The sequence below is a fragment of the Pangasianodon hypophthalmus genome, chromosome 3, assembly GCF_027358585.1.
Source record: "Pangasianodon hypophthalmus isolate fPanHyp1 chromosome 3, fPanHyp1.pri, whole genome shotgun sequence".
Lineage (NCBI taxonomy): Eukaryota > Metazoa > Chordata > Actinopteri > Siluriformes > Pangasiidae > Pangasianodon > Pangasianodon hypophthalmus.
Genome location: NC_069712.1, coordinates 8,239,082 through 8,260,344, shown reverse-complemented (window position 1 = coordinate 8,260,344; position 21,263 = coordinate 8,239,082). Strand labels below are relative to the sequence as shown.

The following is a 21,263-nucleotide window of genomic DNA, read 5'->3' as shown; positions in this document are numbered from 1 at the left end:
AGGAGAATCTAAAAGTAGATAGACAAAGCTTATACCATATGCTTTTGTAGAAAAAAACATATTTAGTATGTTATGTTTACATTTACAGCATTTTATTATTATATTGTTTTATCTTTTTGCACACTCTGTCCACTTCAGCCAGACTAGAACTATGTACTTGTCAGCACTGCACTGTGCTTTACTGTGCATATTGTCCAGTTTGAACAAAAGGCATACAGTTTTTCTGTTTACTGTGTTTGATATTCAAAGTAAACTCGGAATGAAGCCAGTAAAGCATTAAGGACTGGAAAGACCTTAGAAAAAATTAGAAATCACGAATGCAGCTGCCCATCTGCTTTTAAGTGTGTGTATAATAGCTTCATCATTCTTATTATGCCATCAATGCATTGTAATATAATGCATTGCTCGACCGTAATAATTTCATTGTCGAACTATTGATAGATCTTAGATTTTAGTCACTGCAACGGCCAGTGAGTTAAGTTCATTTTTGGCAATCATCCAACTGCTCTCTCAAATCCTTATACTTAGGTGATGTGCACAGCAACAGATTATAAAATGCTGATTTCAGAAAAGACTTCTCACTTTATAAGTATGCTATTCAGCAGCCAGTTTACCTGTATATGCTAATGTTAACAATGAAGTTGACTGTTACTGATAAACTAGTATAAACTCACCATGCTGAAACCCCTCACTGCCCTCACAGTTTAATGTTTCATTCCTCTAAGGTTTAGGTTTAAGGTTTGTACAAATGGAAAAGGAGCAGCCGATTATGCAAGTCAACAACTGAATATTAATGCACCCTGAGGGTCTGCTTATGGATATTAATGACTTGTAAGAGGTCTCAGGCTCTGAGTTTGAGAGGCATTATAATGACTTAAAATACAGTGAAAATGATACAAAAGACACGATTTACAGAGTAAAATCTATGGAGTTAGAGTGAACAATGAGTAATAATGAGATTTTTAAAGCCACAACAGTAATCGTAACCTATGAGTATTAATTTGCTATGTTCATGTTGCAATAACAAATCTTAATTCATGTATTTAATACTTTTTTGTTACTTTTGTTGGAGTATTACTTTTGCTTCACTGGATACACCTGTATACTGTAATGATTTATTGTCACACTACCTGGTGTCACCCAGAAGAGGATGGGTTTCCGTTTGAGTCTGGTTCCTCTCAAAGTTTCTTCCTTATGTTGTCTCATTGAGTTTTTCCTTTCCACTGTCTGTATATATGTCAAATCTGTGAACACAAGAAATGAGACATAAAGACACAAAGTGTATGAATAAAGATTAACATATCACAGGATGCTAAAATTGTGTTACAAATAAAGTTACAGATCTATAAAATTGACAATGGATTTATAAACCTAAGATCTCAGTATTGTGATTATGTATAATTATTTAACACAGGAAATGTACTCTTTCAGGACACTCAGGAGTAACACTGGAAAATCCTGAAAATTACAATATGTTGTTGCTTTAAGGCACTACACAGCTTTATAAGTTGGAAGAAAAGAAAAGGCCATTAAAGCAATGGCTCTGATGTGCGAGTGTGACAATGACACAGCAGAGGAAAGAGCCACATATGTGCTGGGTTTCCGTATTTACTCGGGAGAAACCGCCGAGGACACGAGCAGAAGGAGAAGACAGTCGAACTAGAGGAAAAATTTCACTTCCTGCCGAGGGGAGAGAAAGGGAGAGCAAGTGAAAGACAGGTAGAAGGGGAGAAAGAGAGAGAGTAAGATGCAATGACCACAGGCAGTAGAAGGGGAAGAGACAGAGTGCTTATTGTGAGCACTTATTATTACTGTAAGACAGAAGCCTGGAGACGAGTAAGTAAAAGAGAGGAGAGGTGCTGATGAAATTGGCTCGAGTCCTGCAGATGCTTTATGAGCCTGCTATAGAGATGTGTGTGTGTGAGAGAGAGAGAGAGAGAGAGAACAAGAGTGGAAACCACATTATGCATCCCGCCCAAAGGCCTGGATGCTCTTATTACATTTCCAGCTGGCCAAAAGCAGACCCCAGCACAGAGGGACTCACAGGAAAAGAGCGTCACACATTACATGCACACAGAGACACAGAGAAAGGAAGAGAATTGATATATCATCTATTCTACTGTATTCTTACCTTCTCAGTGGTCTTTTACACGTCATATCCCTCTTTGCAGTACTATTTTTCTTTCCCTGCACAAAAAAAAAATATTGTGAAAAGTCCTTCTAATAGCCCTGGCCACTGCAGGATCTTTCTGCCTCCTGTACACATAGGTGATGAACTTGTTCCAGGCACGCATGCCAAAAAAACATCTACTTCATGTACAAAATGAATTATTTCTCTTTTATCAAAGAAGGCAGAAAAGTAATCCCATTGCACCTGAGCCTTGGCTATAATATGAACAGATATTACTGCTGCGTTTGTTCTGCTAGCTTTGACACACAGCCAGTGAAACCAACAAAATGAAAATCCATGACAACAACGGATCCAACGTAGAGGAATGAGAGAATCTGAAACTCTTGAAACAAGTGTCATTGCTCTGACATCTCACTGCCTACACAATGCAGTGTTAATAACTGCTCTAGCACATTAACACGCCAAATATGACGCATATAATTCATCCAGCAATCCCATGTGACTATGTGTAATAAAAAAGGCAATTATATTCCATGAACCGGAGTCTATCTCTATTAACTGAGCTTTCAAAGGACATCATGCATGGGATATAAAATGGCAGAACTTCAAAAGAACGAACACCATAAAAGACAGGACCAGAAAAACAAAGTTCTGTCTTTTGTCCTCTTTTATTCAGCGCAATCTAAGAGAACAATGGAGTCTGCAGATGACATTTCGAAGAGACTGCGAGGGAATACCATGCTGCTTGGACATAGATTGTCTATATGATCTATAATTTGGACAAATTTTTAGCTGTGGATGAAAAGACAAATGAGTGCAAAAAAAATCCAAATGCACCCAGAAGAGATTGGGTAGATGGAAAGATGGAAAGTTGGAAGGATAGAGTGGAGAACACCCATAAAAACTCAAAGGTTTTCAGAGCTTTTTTTCTGGCTCTGAGGGTGATTGTGCTGAGAACTTTGTACATTTGATCAAGTGTGAACCTGTGTATGGTTCAGAAAAACTAATCTCTGGTCCACCAGAAAAATGCTGGTCTAGGTTTTGCTTGAGGTGAACTCAGGTGTGAAATGTGTCTCACCATGTGTCTAATCTATTATCACCTGGATCTAAACATCAAATAAACATGGAAGGAAGGATGCATTTTCTGGAATGTTTTCTAGAAATGTAGAGACTTCATAAAGTAAGGAAAACATTAAGTATGTTGGGCATGCTGTTATAGGACAAGAATCCAATACAGGATGGTGTGAAGTGGCCTGAATTATTGTTACCACCCCAAAGTTTATTAATAACAGCACATACCAAAGTGTTTTATTCCTCTTATACCATGACAATTTTTAGTTAATTAATGACTGACACATCATACTTTTAACTGTTGTAGGACTATAGTACTTGAGTCCAGTCCCAAGGCGTTTACTGTATTGACTTGGACCTGTCTTGGTCTTGGACATTGGTCTCGCATCATATGGTTTTGACTGAGTGTTTGTAAGAATAAACGCTGTCTTTTCTTTCCACATTAACAAAGCTTGATGAAGTAATTCCTTCTTGTAGAAAACAGGCTAATCACTGGTGCACTGCACAAAGCCAACTAGTTGAAGTAAAGACTTGGCTTTGAAAAAGGATTTGATGGTTTTAGTATTGATCTTGACTTTGTCTTGCTTTCATTTGGACTTGATCTTGACTTGGCCTGCATCTCTTAAGACTCGCCTTGACTCGATCTTTGCTACTCGCTTGCACTCGAGAATGATAGTCTTGTCTACAGATAAGTTTCTGTTATCACTTATACGTGATTATATATATATATATATATATATATATATATATATATATATATATATATATATATATATATATATATATATATATATATATATTTTTTTTTATGGCATTTGGCAGTCTGCCTTATCCAGAGCAACTTACATTTATCTCATTACACAACTGAGCAGTTGAGGGTTAAGGGCCTTGTTCAAGGGCCCGGCAGTGGCAGTTTGGCGGTGCTGGGATTTGAATTCACAACCTTCCAATCAGTAGCCCAAAGACTTAAGTCCTCTGTCCTAAAGATTTTCCCTTGCTGGAAGAATTATGGAGTGTTACAAAGAGCTGACACTGGCAAATTATTCCACAAATGTTAAATCAACTTCTTACAGAAAAAAAAAATCTCAAATCTAATTTGTTGCTATAGAAATGATAATGATTTAGAATGAGCACAATAATATAAACCTGGGATTTGAAGTACTGCTGGAATTACTTATGGAAAATTAATCAACGCCTTCTGATCGAGTGCTGGGGTATAAAATCATACATATTATCATATCACTGTTATGGGTTACGGTAATGAGATCAGCTTCATGGTGCGATCATGAAGGGCGAGCATCATACAAAACGCATGTCTCAGCCTTCTTGGGTGAAAATCCTCCCAAGCATCATTCACAGATTCTCTTGGATGACGACATGCAACACACGGTTCATTATAGTATGGTTTTATAGTGGTAAAGGGGACCAAAGGATCAATAAAGACATGGACCAATTGTTTATCTTTAAAAAAAAAAAAAAACAGAAAGGAGATATAGACTCATGCAATTGGACCTTGGTTTGAAAGGAATTCCTGTGTGTGAAAACAAACCTGCAAACATGATGCCTTTGTCCAAATTAACTCAATCAGTCCTGGGTGCAGACTCAAGCACTGATGCCAAGTTCAACCCTGGGAAGCCTCTGTTTGCACGAGTATAGCAATTTGTTTGATATAATTTGCTGGAATAAACAACTAGTGGGCTTTGTTGCTTTGCCCAGCTAAATGTTTTTGCTAATAGCACTATTAGTTAGAAGGAAAAGCATTAGTACTAGTGTTTTTGGATGACATTGTCCCCACTCCATGTATCCATCCATTCAGTTCCAAATAGAAATTGCATGCCAGGGATTTGTAAAGGCAGTGGATGCAAGTGCAGATTTTTATTGTATAAAGTGCAAAACAAGCAACGAAATCAGTGAAAACAAGAACCATAAATGTAATACAAGGCTAAAGCATGTAGAGTAGAAGCACAGCTGTGGCACACATAACAACACATGACCACAGCAACAACAAAAGCTTGACAGTGAAGTGCTGAGAAACTAGAACTTATATAGATAGGTGCTAATCAGGGTGCAATGAGACACAGGTGATAGTGGTTAGGATATGTGACATGCTGGGGCTGATGGGTAGTGTAGTTCAGCGCCCCTTTGGCACTACCATAACATTATGTAGGATCCTGAAACTTTTGCAGAACTCGAGATGGCTGGAAATGACTTTGGGGTTTAATGCATTTAAACTAGGGGTGTGTTGATAAACACAGATGATAGATAATGCAAGATGGCTGGGACGGATGTTGGGATTTAATGTATATAAACCAGGGGTGTGGTGATACACACAAGTATGTGTGATAATGTTACAGACACTGAAGTTTTTGGTACCTTTTATTGGCTATATTTACTATTTCACTATTTAAAGAATTTTTCAAGAACACAGAAGGCAAATCTGTTGACATTGTGTTATGGGTTTAACACTTACACTGTAAACTAACCTGTTGTGGAAAAATGACTCTTAATCCAGTGTCTTCTTCCAATATATACTGTCACTATACCACTTTATCTTATGCTATTCGCGATGCCATCTTGCCGCCCACTGTCAAAACTATATACGCCAACAGCAAAAACATACTGTACAAACTGAATGTGTGAATCAAGGTTTGCAAATGTCACTAGATGGTAAAATTGTGTTACAAATACTTTTACAGGTCTGTGACACTGACTGTGGATTTGCCTTTTATAAAATTACATTCAGTCAGTATATAAGACTCACACACTATTAGAAGTAATCATAGACTGCCAAAAGTGTACATGTATCAGTAATGTATACAGAAAGAATGTCCAACCTAGAGACTGGTTCGACCATTCAGATGTATCGACATGTTTGAACCTGCAGTTCTTAATTTGTGAAAAAGATTTTTTTTTGTGGATAAATTACAGTTAAGACTACAGTGCCATAAAGATCTTTATATTCAGTATACAGTACATATCCACATGTACAATACAATCAAATACTTCTCTTCACTTATTCCAGCTTGGAAGAAGCAGCACTCCTGGAGATTTGCTCAAAGATCCAATACTGGAGCTGGGATTTGAAATCTCAACCTCCAAGTCAAGTAGTGTAATGCCTTACCTGCTGAGCCATCACTAAATACTCACTGATAAAGACCAAAAAGCTTTACTGAAGTCAGCTAGTTCCTCTGCACCTAATGGGGTGAAAAAATGCACCCTAATGCAGCCTCATGAGTCTAAAAGCCATCTGAATTAATTATCTGGAAAAAAAAACAAACAAAAAAAAAACATCTGAATTAATAATTAATTATCTTAATTATCTTGTCTAATGTATACGAGAGATTTTTACATCATATATGCTAAATCCAAGGCAGAGGCTGTCCACACATCAAAATATATATTTAAAAAAAAGTGCAAAGATCAGTGAGATAAAACAGACCAGTGAGCAGACATTTCAGCCCATAGCTTTCATCAGTGCTCCAGAAACATCTGCTCACTGGCTGTTTTCACTCACTGATCTTTGACTCTTTTCACTATGCAAGTCTAAAATAAATATATATTTGGTTAGACGTTTGTGGTCTGGTTTTCATTCAGCGTGCTACCTTAGATTTTGAATATTTTCTTGCTTCACGCACCTGCGGACATATTTATCTCATTTGAGCGCAACTATCCCACCTCCTTACATCATATAGTTAGATTCGATTCGATTCAACTTTATTGTCATTGTGCAGAGTACAAGTACAGAGCCAATGAAATGCAGTTATCCCAGCTTGCTAGGAAGCTGGGGTCAGAGTGCAGGGTCAGCCATGATACGGTGCCCCTGGAGCGGACATGGTTAAGGGCCTTGTTCAACTGCCCAACAGCAGCAGCTTGACGGTGCTGGGGCTTGAACCCCGTAACCTTCTGATCAGTAACCCAGATCCTTAACCATTCAGCCACCACTGCCCATATATGCTACCTCACCATGTTTACTACCCAGGTCCTAATCTCTGAGTAATATTAAAGGTTACTGGCTGACAGGTGATCTTGGCTCCTTGATGCTAATCAATAGTCCTGCTCATTGAGTACAGTCTCTCTAACTCTTCATCTAATTGATTTCTTCTTCTCTCATTGGCTCTAGAGGAAGGCTGCTCTTAATAATATTAGTCGGTCTACTGTACTGGCATGCTTGCTGCTTGGCTGAGCAGAAAAAGTGCCGCTGCTCTCAGGAACAGAAAGCTCCCTCTTTTTGGCACTGAGTGTAATCATTCCAGCACTTTGCTGTAATGCTAACGCTTGCTTTAATTAACGCGCTGTTAGCAACTTGCTCTGATTGCCAGGTTTTACAGGTTAGCTGTTAGGTGATGTATTGAAGCTTAGATTAGCTGTTGTAGTTAATGTGAAATGAATGATAATTAGGAAGTTTAACTGGCTAGCTGCTGTCAGCAAGCTAGGCTAGTGTTTTTCAACAAGCTTGCAAGTTCGCTGGGTGATTCCATGAATGTAGTGTCATCTGTGTCCTCCTGATATTACATTTACAAATATGTATGTGAAGTAATAGACTTAAATCACTGCTACTACAGGTTCTGAATAAACAAACACTACCTGCACAGCGGTCACCGTCGTCTCTGCTGGAGTGGCTGGATCAGTCTCGGCTGCGGTGCCATTAGCTGGGGTAGTCTCTGCTAGAGGGCTGGTTTATTTTGAACATTGTTGTTTTCCTTTAGTATCTGGGTCATTAATTTTAGTTTTCTTTGAAATATTACTTGCTGTTACATGCTTGCTGGTTGCCATGTTTGCTTGCCAAACGTGTGGGTAGCATTTCTGCTTTAGAGGCTCCAGCATGAGGGTCCTTGATTGGCCAATTTTAACATTTCCTTAACATGTTTACTGAATAAAAACTAAAAATATACAGTACCCCCCGAAAGTATTGGAATGGCAAGGCCAATTCTTTGGTTTTTGATATACACTTAAAAAGATTTGGGTTTGAGTTTAAAAGATCAGATGATAGATCAGAATTCTTTGAACCCACCCATTTTTCAAGTAATCAAAAATATTGGATCATGTGACTAACAGGTGTTACTTTTTTATGAAGCACCTTTCATGCACCTATGATCTCAGATTATCTTGCGATGTGAGGTGTCCAACATTAAGCCATTTCCTTTGTTCCCTCAACAAAATAATCAAAATAAAAATATTTCGTAACTATAGACTTTCTTTGTCTCTTTTGAGGTTTTGTTGCATTTCCCATTTTCTATTAAAAAGCTTTTGTTCTACCTTTCCATATACACTGAGATATGTCCTGCTCTCCTCTCATCCACAAGCAACATTTCCAACAAATGAGTCAGATGAAACAAATGAGCAAATAATAGACTTTTTATGAACAAGCTCAAGTGCACTACCTTGTCTTGTTTTCACAGATGGCATGATGGTGGCATCTTTTAATAAAATATGTTTTGTATTTGGAAGGCTTTTTAAAATGATTAACGTAATTAAAATGATTATAAACTATTATTCTAATTCCTGGAATAACGCAAGGTCGGTCCCCTGTTGCACGACAGAACGTCTCCCTCCTCCTGCTTTCCATTGCATCTTTTTAAATAAAGCCGCACTATCGTCTCGGTGCTCCCAGCTCTGTTGTGTAACTAAGCAGATGGTGAATTTTCTAATAAATTGTTTGGTGAGTAGAGCGGGGCACCCTGGTGTAAGAACATCAAGGCTAATTGTATTCCTAGGGACCCTTTCCCAAACATGGCATATTGCATAGCAGGGACATAGCAGGTCTGAACCTCAGCAGCATTTAAAAAAAAAAAAATTATTCATTTATTTATTAATTTATTTTAATAAATGCTTTTAGCAAGGTGGACCTCATGGGCAGCTTGGACGTTTTCCTTTCTTTTGTTAATGTTTCTATTTCCATATGATTGTAAAGTTCTCACTTCTGCCTTAAGGATCACTCAAGGAACAGTGTAAGCAGTAAAACATGTACAGAATACAGAGGCCATTTCAAATGTGTGTGACAATACAATACTCTAGACAATCATTACATGACTAATCAAAATACGGGAAAATGAATTTATGTTGTCTCATGTAAACAGACATACAAGTTTAAATGTGGCTTTCCTGTTTAGACTAGAGTTGTCTATCCTCAGATTCCAGCACCTCCTGCAGCATCCTCAGACATTCCCAAGGCAACTGTGAAATACAGTCTCTCCAGTGGGTCCAGGGTCTGCCTCCAGTGGGACGTCCCTGATACAGCTCGATCGGGAGCCGACCAGAGGGTGTCCTTGTGAAGTTCCCAAACCCCTTCAACTGGGTTTTTCATGATTCAGAGGAGCAGCAGCTCTACTCCGAGGCTCTACTGGATTATTCAGCTCCTCACCCTATCATCGAGAGTAAGTCCAGAAACCTTGCAGAGGAACCTCTTTTCCACCACCTGTACTAGCAACCTTGTTCTTTCATTAAAAACCCACAACTTGTGACCATAGGTGTTCAATAAATCTAAGCTTAGCATTAAACATTTTTATACAATATGAGTCACACAAACTGATATAACTTTGCTAACATAATCCTGAGTTTAGTTTCATTAAAAAATAATTTGTCATTATGTGGTTAAAGAGTGCTCAGAAACATGAAAGATTTTTTTTAAAAAGTTTTTTTTAAAGATTTAAGATTTTTTTTTTAAGTTTATTCATAAATTTAGATGTACTGACTTACAAGCAAGGCAGAATATAGTCCAGATACAGTACCTAGCTGTTAAAGAAATAATGTAGAAATAAGTTTCCACAACACACAGATGCACAGAAAGAGCCACAACTAAACACAACAGTTAGAGTAGGTGTTAGTTTGTAAGGAACCAAATGACATGAAAATTGTAAGAATTTGAATGAGCAAGGACAATATGGTTGGATTTTATTCCACTTCCTAGAAATGAAGTTTTAAGAAAAGGTACGAATGCTAGCTAACCATAACCATAGCCTTAACTTCTATTACGAACGGAGTTTGTAATAAAATTGAGTGTAAATTGTTAAATTTGCAAGAAAGATACTTTGCTGACTCAAGAATGACACCAACACAGCTTGTCACAATAAAAATATAATAGTAAATATAATAATAAAACAAAATAATGTGTAACCATAAACACAGTTTTAACCTTAAAAAAGAAACACACACACACACTCAAAGAGAGCTAGCTGAGCTAGCTAGTGTTTTTTGCATCAATATTCATGAGCAATGGGAATAGCCAAGTCTTCATGTATAAGACCTTTATTCATCATGAAACAAAATCTGCTCAAAGAAACATAGGAATGCAAATATAAAATTGTTGGCCATGGATCAGAATAATCAGTGTAGGTTCAACTGATCTTTTTGTGTGAATTTTCTGGCTTTCATTTCTGCAAGGCCTGTGTGAACAATACATTAAACATTCACAAGATTGCTTGCTATACCACTGCACAATCAGACCCCCAGGGGCCTGTTAGCAACAAAACAGCTTGCTGAACTATGGAGAGATTTAGCCACTTAAGTCACTTTATCACTGGCTCTGAAACATGAAACTGGCAGCTTTAGCTGGAAACATTGCCTTCCAACCATGAGAAATGAGTATACATGCATGAGTTCAGTGTTTTGGACAAGTGAAGTGATTGATGGAAATTAAAGCTGCGACTCGGGTAACTTGTATTGGGATGCAGGGCAAAAGCTTACTTCCTTTATACTCATATGCTCTGTTTATTCATTTTATATTTTTACTAAAAACGACACGAGAGTAAAATGATCCAGTGTGACACACGGTGCTTGACTCAATTTCATCAGCAGCTCCAGAAAAAAAGACAACGAGCCTCATTCATCAATCTTTGAGTAAAGTTTTCTGTAAATGTTTGCATAAGCCAAACTGAACTAAAAATTTATGACAGATTTACAAAAGTTTCTTAAAAGCTGATTGTTTTTTTTTTTTTTTTTTTGTATTCATGTGTGTATGCTGATAAATGGCAAACACTCAAATTACCGGGCACGTGTACACCACAGCTGATTTGCATTTGGTGACGCCCACAAAACTCCATTAAAGGCCAAGTTCACAGAGCAGAAAGCACAAGATGCCCAAAAACAATAAGGCAGAAGTTGAAGTGTTGTTTGACTCATGTCTCCAAGAATTAAAAAAAAAGGTTGGACACAAAAATTGAGTAAAAATATTATTACTGCTAATTGACAGAGTTTCTCAGCTACTTGAGAGGCCAAATCATGACAAAGCTTTTTATAATTAAACAGATGCTGTGGCAAACCAACTTATAAGCCAGCTTTTATCCCCTGAAAACAAAAATCATACCAGACTCTAAATATCCATTGCCTCCTAAGGGCATAATGTGCTAACTCTTGCACAGACCAACCCTTCCTATACAGTGCCATTTCATCGTAATTGAACAACTAGACTTATTTGTCTTAAAATGGATTTTGGTTGACTTACTATCTTATATATATATATATATATATATATATATATAAATTATTATACACACACACACACACACACACACACACACAGTACTGTGCAAAAGTCTTAGAATCTTAGGCACCCTATTTTTTTTAGTTACGAACTTTGTTATAGATTTTTATTTGATGACTTCTACATTATTGATTCAGTACAAAAACTTTTTAGATTTCCAAACATTAGTTTTCCAGCACAAAATTAAATGTTATAGAAAAATGTTTGGATGTCAGTAAAGAAAGCAGCGTATTACATAAGAGACACTTTTCAGACAAAAAAACAATGAAGGCTGCTGGGTTTTTCCTGCAAAAATAAGAAGCAAGCGTGACAGTCAAAGTCTCCAGAAGAACTGTGGCTGCTTCTGCAAGATGCTTGGTAACACTTACAGCTCATTTCCTTATAAAACTGCACTAATTGTACCTGAGACCACTATTTTTTTTTTTTTTAAACCGAAGGATCATCACACCAAATATTGACTTTATTTCATTTATTACTGTTTACTGCTCTTTATAGTATTTTTTTTAAATGTAGAAACATTTAATTTAATTATTTTTGAAGGCATCTTTGCTCTACAGCATTTCTTTGCATGTGCCTAATACTTTTGTGTATACTGTGTGTGTGTGTGTGTGTATATACACATTAAATAATGACTAAAATTACTCTAATTGTTTGTGAGTATAAAGGTGAAATTAGTAGCTACAAAATGCTCAATTCCAAACTCAATCATGTTACAATCATGAAGGAATGTTGCTCCAAAGAGGCAGCAAAATTCCTCTGCTTTCCTTTTGTCAAATCAACCTTCATTTCTTTTGTTCATCTATCAGAGCATCCAGTACAGTATCCGTCTATTCACCCACCTTTCCTACCACATGTAACTCAGTCATAGGAATGGCATGATAAAAGCTTTCAATTATCCTTACTTTGCACATGTCTTGTTAGATAAACAACGCTTACTAACAAAACACACTGTGGAAAAGAGCAGAGAGGCTGAAAGCCAGCAGCGCCTCTACACATGAATCACGTTTTGATCTTCAAACTCAGAAAAAACACTGCTCTCGGAAAGAGCTCGAGATCTGGCAAGTGCACGGACATGTGAGTGGAGTCAAACATTATCTGGCTGCAGCATCATCATGCCAAAAATCCTGATGGAGAAAGAAGACAGCTTTATGTGCATCTCATGACAAATAGCAGATCCATTAGGTATTTTACTAATAAGAGAACATGATTTCTTTCATTGCACTTTTCCACTTGATGATACTTTCATCCAAAGTAAAAGATTAGGAGTCTTGCCGAGGTGGCTTAATAGTAGTGCTAGGATTTGAACTCCAACTTTCCATCCAGCTACCACCACCTAGACTGAGGGAATTTAGCTAACATTTGTGAAGGCCTAGTTACATAAAGGTCTGGATCAGCAACTAACATATCTGAATGGCTACAACAGTTATCTTTTAATGCTTAACCATTTGCCCAGTGCCATAATGAATAGTTTATGAGTATAAATAAGAAAATTTGAAGCTGTTGTGTTTTGTTTTATAGTGGCGCTTCACATTACCACTTTTGACTAGTGCCATGCACTCTGAAGAGATGAGACGCATCTATTTTAAATTTGATGCGGAGAGATTAAACACACACTCTTCTGTCCAATCATGTTTAAATGTTCTCTATTTCATCAGGGAAAATAAAATGAAAAATTTACATTTATGGCATTTGGCAGACACCCTTATCCAGAGCACCTTACAATTATCTCATTTATACAACTGAGCAGTTGAGGGTTAAGGGCCTTGCTCAAGGGCCCTGCTCAAGGGCCCAGCAGTGGTGGCTTGGCAGTGCTGGGATTTGAACTCTCAACCTTCCAATCAGAAGTTCAACATCTTAACCACTGAGCTGCCACTTGATTTCATTGAAAAATCAATGAAAGTCTTTTAAAGCTTCCTTTTCTGATTAGTCTCTGGTCTGATGAGCTGCCTTCAGCTAAATAATTTACATAAATGCATGTGATTGGATAAACCATGACACAGAATCTGATATAGAAGCAGAGCTAGTTTGTGTTTAGAAAACTGGAGTCACTGAACATTTTTTCACATGTTTATCCGCTCTGCTAGTGTATTGTTTTCATGTACTTACAATACTGCTGGGTCTAAATCTGCAACCACCAGTTGATGACCCCTGATCTAGAGGATCTCCTATGGGAATAAATCCCACAAACTTTGAATGGACTCAGAATGAAGACATCTGTCTATTGTGTTATCCATGCTGCCACAATCACTTTTCATTCATTCTCTTCTTCCCACACACCACATACATAGACACAGACACAGACACACACACATGCATACACACACACACACAGCACTGACATGAAAGGCTGTTGAATAATGCCCTTCAAAATTAACCACGTGGCTTCAACCTACTCAATAGCACCTGCTACAAAGAGCTTATCCTTATAATGACAGAGTTGTCATACACAGTTAATGTTGTCATGAACACAAAGACAGGAAACAGCCCTGCCTTTTAACAAAACTCAATAAAAGAAACCAGAAACCAGCAGGAAACTTCAACCAACCCACTACCTGCCTCAATTCCAGGTGTCCAAATGAAATAAAAATTGATACATGCCATGATTATGATTAGAATTCACTGCACTGTATTTTTTAGTTTTTCTTCATTTCTCATTTGTTTCTATATGGAAATTTGAGAAACAGTAGAAGACAGTGTGTAGTTAGTGTACAGCCACAAAGTGTGTTAGCATAGCTGTGTGTGAGCAACACAGGATCCTGGGCAGTGGACGAATACAGAACCAGACAAGAGTTTTCTGCTTATTTCGCCAATACCATAAATCTGAAATTTGTGAATTGTTATTTTAGAAACCTTGAGAGAAACCAATAATAAATCAGCCAGGTACAAAGTGCAAAAAGAGCCACAGCAGTAGAAGTGTGGCAGTAACACCTGCCACACCACCGATTATTATATTCCTTTTCCTCCCCATCATCTGGGTCTTCCTCTATTGCATGTCAGCTACCAATCCAGGAGGATGAAGGCAAATCTTTTCTGAGCCACCTTAATGTTTTACCCTGCTGTTCAAAGGGCAGCTCTACACACCAAGAGGAGATTGCTATTATCTATCAGACCCCCATGATTGACTAGCTACACTCTGATAAACAGGGATGAGAAGAACACCCTCTCACCTAGAGAGCATGACAGTCATGATCACTTAGGGCAGGGCTTCCCACACTAGGGGTTGCGACCACTGGGGGCCACTTGATTTACAAATGGAGTTGTGAAAGAAAGCCACAATCTCCTCTTTTTTCATTCATTTATTTTACAAACTATATTAGAATTATTAAAGATGGACTGTACTAATATTTTGAAATGTTACTGGGAGTCGCATTCAGACAAGCAATGTTTAAATTAATAGGGTGCAGGTTATTTTAGTCTTTCACTATCCTAACATGCTGCACTATCATAGTTCAGCAATAAAAATGGACAACTTCCCCATCCATCTACCTTTGCTAAACAAACTAGTATTGTGTCCAAATTGTATGCTTATGTACTATTCTAGACTGTTATTCAGTCCTAACACTAATCACTTTCCTATTACACTTAATGTTTGAATTTTAAAAAGCTCTCATCTCACCTTCAAACCAACTGAAAGGCCTGTTTTGTGTTCAATCTTCTGGATTTTCTAGATTACTAAATACTTTTATGCAAGATCAGAGTTTTCAATTTGCAAAGCAGCCTATGAAAATAATTATGATGCCTCTCGCAAAGTTTTAAAGAGAGACAGAGGTGGTCACTGTTTAAAACAGCTGTGCTGAAATTGTTGAACATTTTAGAGTTTGACTTGTAAACTTCACAGAGAGGGTTGTTTTGGCTCTGATGTGCCATCTAGTAAATGTCGCTTTTAAATATTCCAGATGTACATAACGTACGCAGTGATTGCGTGAGCAATGCCGCTCGCACTACAGCTGCTTCTGCACGTGCACGCGCACACAAAATCATACTTCACATCTCACTACCCCGGCATGAAATATTTTCCTATAACAACAGAAAAGACCGCTAAGTCAGTGTAAGAACTATTCCTTTGGTTTTTAGTCACTTACATTACACATACATATGTTTCTAACATAAAATGTTCAAATGTTACAGTAGTCCTACATTATAAATCTGGAATTTAAAAAAAGTAAAGTGTCAAACTTTGGAGTCACAAATAATTCCCAATGTCCATTGGTGGTTGTTTGCCCTAAAAAGTTTGGGAAGCCCTGACTTGTGCTTGAGTCTGTATATCATTTAGGGGGAGGACATAATTATCACAGGCCTATCTTCATACGGGCAATTTCCTTCTGAACCAAGGATCTATTAAACAATTTTGTATGTCATTTCTTCCATGTGTAACAGGTACATATGTTCAGTTTCTTATTTATTTTGCACTGTCTGTCAGAGTATTATTTTAATAACTTATGTTGCATCGCCTAGAGGTCAAAACTCATAATTCCCTACCACTGACAAGGGGAAAAAAAACAAAAAAAAAAAAAAACACCCACTCAACTCGGAATTCCTACTTGGGAACTCAGGGTGATCTCTTCAACCACGAGTTCAACAAATGACGTCAAATCATCATGGCTGCACAGAGCATCAACAGTAAACAAAATAGCACCTCTAAAACCTTTCAATGAGTTAGATGAGTTATGTATATACTGGTATTAACTGTAGATCAGTCAACACACAGACCTATCAGCTTGTTAAATCTATAAAACTGACTATATACTGTAGTTTGCGGTTTTGAGGACAAAAATGTACATCGCTCTTCACAGGTAGCTGGCTAGCTTGTTGCTAACAAAAGACGAACGTTTTTTTTCCTCCCACTTTGTAGATGTGATGTCATTCTGAGCTCCAACTTCCCACTTATGAGGTAAGTCGTATATAGCATGCATATCATGTTGACTGCAGCACCATGATTCTGGGGGAACTATATTTCATTTGTAACATTACATCTGTATATAATGAGAGGAATGACAATGAAGCCTATTTAGACTTGAACTAGTGTTTTATTTTACTTTTCATTAGTGTTTCTTGACTTTTGGTTGACTGATAAGTGGTTCAGATAAAGTCTCTCACTGTTATGTAGGAATAATTCTATTTATTATGTATATGTATATTTATATATATATCAGTGGTGGTCTGGAAAATCGACAATGTCGCTTTGGATAAATTCATCAAAAAAGGCGTAAAATCATTTTTGGATTAAAATTTGTTTTTTTTCCTGCCTATAGCATTCTTTGACACCTCAAAGAATGTTATAGGCAAAGCCAATACTTGGACTAAACATGTCTAAAACCTAGCCAAGTGTGATTTCCTCAGACAGTGAATATCACGTTTTGATCAGAATTGGACAATCCTAATCAATTCTGTTTGCAATCAGATCCCGGCTGTCAGAATTTCACCCTGGGATTGGTTTTCCCATGCCACTACACAATTTCTCTAGAAGGCCTTTCATTTCATCTGCAGACCACAACAGGCATTTCCTCACCACTATTAAACTTAAAATGGAAGCTAATGTGTCAGATTCAATCATGCTTCTCTCGGCCCTGGTCTGGGAGTGGATAACTTTTACACAAGGACTTCACGAGGGTTTGAAGACTTCCACACGGTCAGGCACAGAAAGGGTTTGGATGTCAGTGTGAGGTATTACTGACTGAAGCAGACAAATCCAAAAGGGCAAAACAAAATCAATGTCGATATACAGACTAAGTAGCAGGCGATCAGCAAACAGGTTTAACTAGGCTTGGCAGAGCTCAATAAACAAAACAGCCCAGGTCAATACCAGAAAAAAGCACACACATAAACAAAAGCCTTAGTAATGTCAGTAGTGGAATGCTCGTATGCACTGAAAGGCCAGGTTATTTATGGACAGGGTGCTGATTGGGAACAGATGGTGGTGATTAGAAGTTCAGGAAACTAGAACAAGGTAGTGGATCATGTGAGGGGTCATGTGATTTGGTTTGTAGTTCGAGTCTGACTGAGGATTCTGGGAAACAGTTTGTTTTGGTGCATGGAGTAGATGTGATGCACATTTGACTTGGTTTGCATTTTATGGCATGCTGTTAAAGGACCTCAAAGCTGATCATTTTTGATCAGGACACCCCCCCTGCAATGTTTTATTCCTCTTATACCATGGCAATTTGGGAACCATTATTTCTAAAATGTTTAATTTTTAATCAATAACACATCATACCATACCAAATACATTTTAACCATATATAGTTACATTTAATATTGTGGACTGTCCATGAGACAGGTTAGTTCCTGTTATCACTTATGTTATAGCAGCTATAAATAGGCGTTCCCTCACCAGTTTCTCTCAATATCAATGTCTCTCTCTCTCCTGAATGTAATGACAAAAAGTGGCACTCCTGTTAGATCTCATAGAAAATTAATGAACACATTTTGACCAATCAGATTCAAGAATTCAACAGCACTGTGGTAAAATACTTTATAGTACACACTTATCAACTACCTGCTAATGTTACTGAATGCCTGCTTATATATGAGATCAGTATAATTTGCTTGAATTGGTAATTCATGCTATAAGATATTTATATAAAGGCATGCTACTTACAAACAAACTGGATTTTTTAAAACAATATTTTGATAAATGACATCCATTATAAAATACTACAGCAGTTTTCCTACTTAAGTATTATTTGCAGAGCTGCTGTCATATTATAAGGCATTTGATTTATTTTTGAAAAAGTTGAGTTGTAAGTGGATCACATGAATTTTTCATTTTGTTCCAGTCCTATGTGACACATAATAAAATAATGTGTTGGGCATGTAAGGGGCAGAAAATAGCCCCATTTCACCATGAATATGGAAGAACTGACGATGAATAAAACAGGGGACTTCATACTCATTGCCATTAATGACAGTGTCTTCATCTATAATGCAAATACTATTCAAAATCTACTACTCATTTCATTTAGGTGACCAAAAACAAATGCTTAACCAATTATAGAAATTTATTCGACAGAGTTGGCTACACTGTGACTCTAACAGCCTTGGCAAAGCAGATGCATTCCAAATTTTCACAAGGGTTCATGTATCTTCAGGGCTAAAAAATGTGCCTCACACCCACTTGATGATATTTAATATATTTAGATTCTCCGTGGGAACAATTTCTACGATTTTCTTCAGCTCAGTCAAGCCGTTGATGCACGATCAAGGAGAGTTACATTTAAAATTCAAACTAAGTAATGTAGGGTTAGAAGTATGAATAATATGCAAATATAATCCTGCCAAATATGTCCATAGGGAGCTTAGATTATTCACTGCAATATATATTGCCCATCCATCTGTCAAGGTGTGTGGGAGAAGGTGGAAGACACTGCAGCAACTGGATAAGAATATAACATAATAAAACTCAAAGCTTAATTAATATTTCAGACTGATTTTTGGCATGTTTACTAATATTCAGAAGTAAATATGTAAAAACAGACTCATGCTCTTGTATTTAAGCGATCTGTATTATATGAACCAATCAGAGAGCTGTAGCTGGGCCACAGTACAAGATTTCACCCTTCGTTCATCAACCACCTCACATACTACAAGCTTTGCCCAGAATAAAACATACATTCAGGAGATAGACTTCTGAAAGATAATAATTCAGGATTATCAGCCCAAGTTCTGGACCCCTTTTGGAATTGTCAGGAAGGGTGGATCAGCCTCAAAATCAGCCTGTTTATCCTCTAGACTGGACTGTGTAGAAGGTTTCTTTTGTAAGCTTCCATCTGGAAAGCACTTGGAAAGCAGCTTCCATCTGAGGTCCAATATTTTGGTCAAATTTGCAGGCTGCATTGCATATATCCTGCCTCATTCATCCTGATGCTCTACTTCTTCCTGGAGATTTGGCACTTGTGACTTAATTTCTGGATTTTCCCATTTTCTGGGAACATTTTCTGGATAATCTCACCTGGATACTGTAGAATTGTATCCAAGAACTGCTGTTTAATAATAAAGACTGCCCTGTGCTCATCTTAGGACTCTTATTCACAGTATATTCATTTTGAACATCCTTTTTAAAATAAGACTATTTGTCTTTACTCTTCTAAACCTGTATTCTGTAACGATTTATAATCACATTATCTGCTATCATCGAGAAGAGGATGGGTACCATTTGGGGCCCGATTCCTCTCCTCACAGGGTTCCTTCCTCATGTCGCCTCAATGTTGCCTCTGGCTTGCTCATTCTCTAATGGTCTAAATCGACAGCTGGATTTCTGTACAGCCTATTTGTGACAACATCTATTGTTAAAAGTGCTCTAAAAATAAAACTAAATTGAACTGAATGTATCATTCTCAGTTAAGGCAATCCCCTGATTTTAGCAGACAGAAGTTTCATGAAAGTTTTGTCAAATGTGGTGGACAAAACTTATTTGGATGGAGAAGTACATTCACAAATGTACATGAATTTCATGTCTCATAGCCAGCTGACATTCCTATTTGTTCTTTTGTGTTTATATTTATGTATGCAGACTGCTAGAAGTTGTGGTTGAAATTAACTAGCTATGCAATGCCTCAATATTTATACAGTTAACCTGCGAGATATTAACTTGCTAAACACCAAAGCTAATTTGCTAGTTAGCAAATCTTTAGAAAACAGTTGTTTAATTGTGTTAATTAAACACTAGACAACTAGAAGGAGCTACCACTAGTTCTGTCGTAAGATAAGTTAATAAACTAGCAAGCGAAAGTCAGTAAATAAATGTCACATTTAGAGTGAATAAACAAATGTCACATGCACAGTGTGCTAAAAGTTGTAGTGCATATAAAGGTGTGACCCAAACACAATGCCTGTGGAGTCTCTACCTGCGCATAATTATAGTGTCACATGATCTCAATATAAATTGACCTGTTCCTGGAAGACTCCAGAGTTTGCTAGAGAACATATCTAAACAAACAGCATAATGAACACCAAGGCATAATAAAAACAAGCCTGGGAAAAAAAATTCTACAGTCAGGGTTTAGTTATAAAAAAGATATCCCAACTTTGAACATCCAAGGGCGCACCATTCACTCCATTATTTAAAAATAGACAAAAATATACAGTTATGTTATTTGACCATTAACCATGGATAATTGTGACAATGTCATAAGCTGTCTCAAATCAGTTTTGTTTGTTTGTTATATTATTTGTATACATTTGCATTTTTTCATTTTGTTTTGTGGCTTGAAAATATTTTGGTTACTTTCCCTGGTCTAAGGTGCACATTAGAGTAGAGACAAGACACCAAAAGAGTTTTCTTAATTAACTTTCTCACCTTTTGCTCTCTGGGCTCATGGCTGCAGCGTGGTTCCGGGGGTGGGGTTTAAGAGATACGCAGCCTTCCTGTTCCCCATTTTATACTATCCTAAGAGGATTATGGGTAGTGTAGGCTTAGTCTACTTAATATGTCATCATTCATTATTGGTTCATTATATTTACTTTGAATATGGTTTATGAAAATGTGTCAGTTAATATACATTTTGTGTTTGTTTTTGAGTAATATTGATGTTAAAATGATTTAAACACATGAATGGACATTTAACACTAAAATGCTTATGGATA

General features: G+C 37.2%; 1 long non-coding RNA gene across 1 annotated transcript; it reads right to left on the bottom strand.

The window, feature by feature from the left end:
* Nucleotides 1-1,140: 1,140 nt before the first annotated feature.
* Nucleotides 1,141-21,052, bottom strand: LOC128318055 (uncharacterized). Its single transcript, XR_008301518.1, has 3 exons — nucleotides 20,977-21,052; nucleotides 2,132-2,187; nucleotides 1,141-1,244 (listed from the first exon to the last, which is right to left on the bottom strand). It is a non-coding gene; the product is annotated as an uncharacterized LOC128318055 (long non-coding RNA).
* Nucleotides 21,053-21,263: the final 211 nt, after the last annotated feature.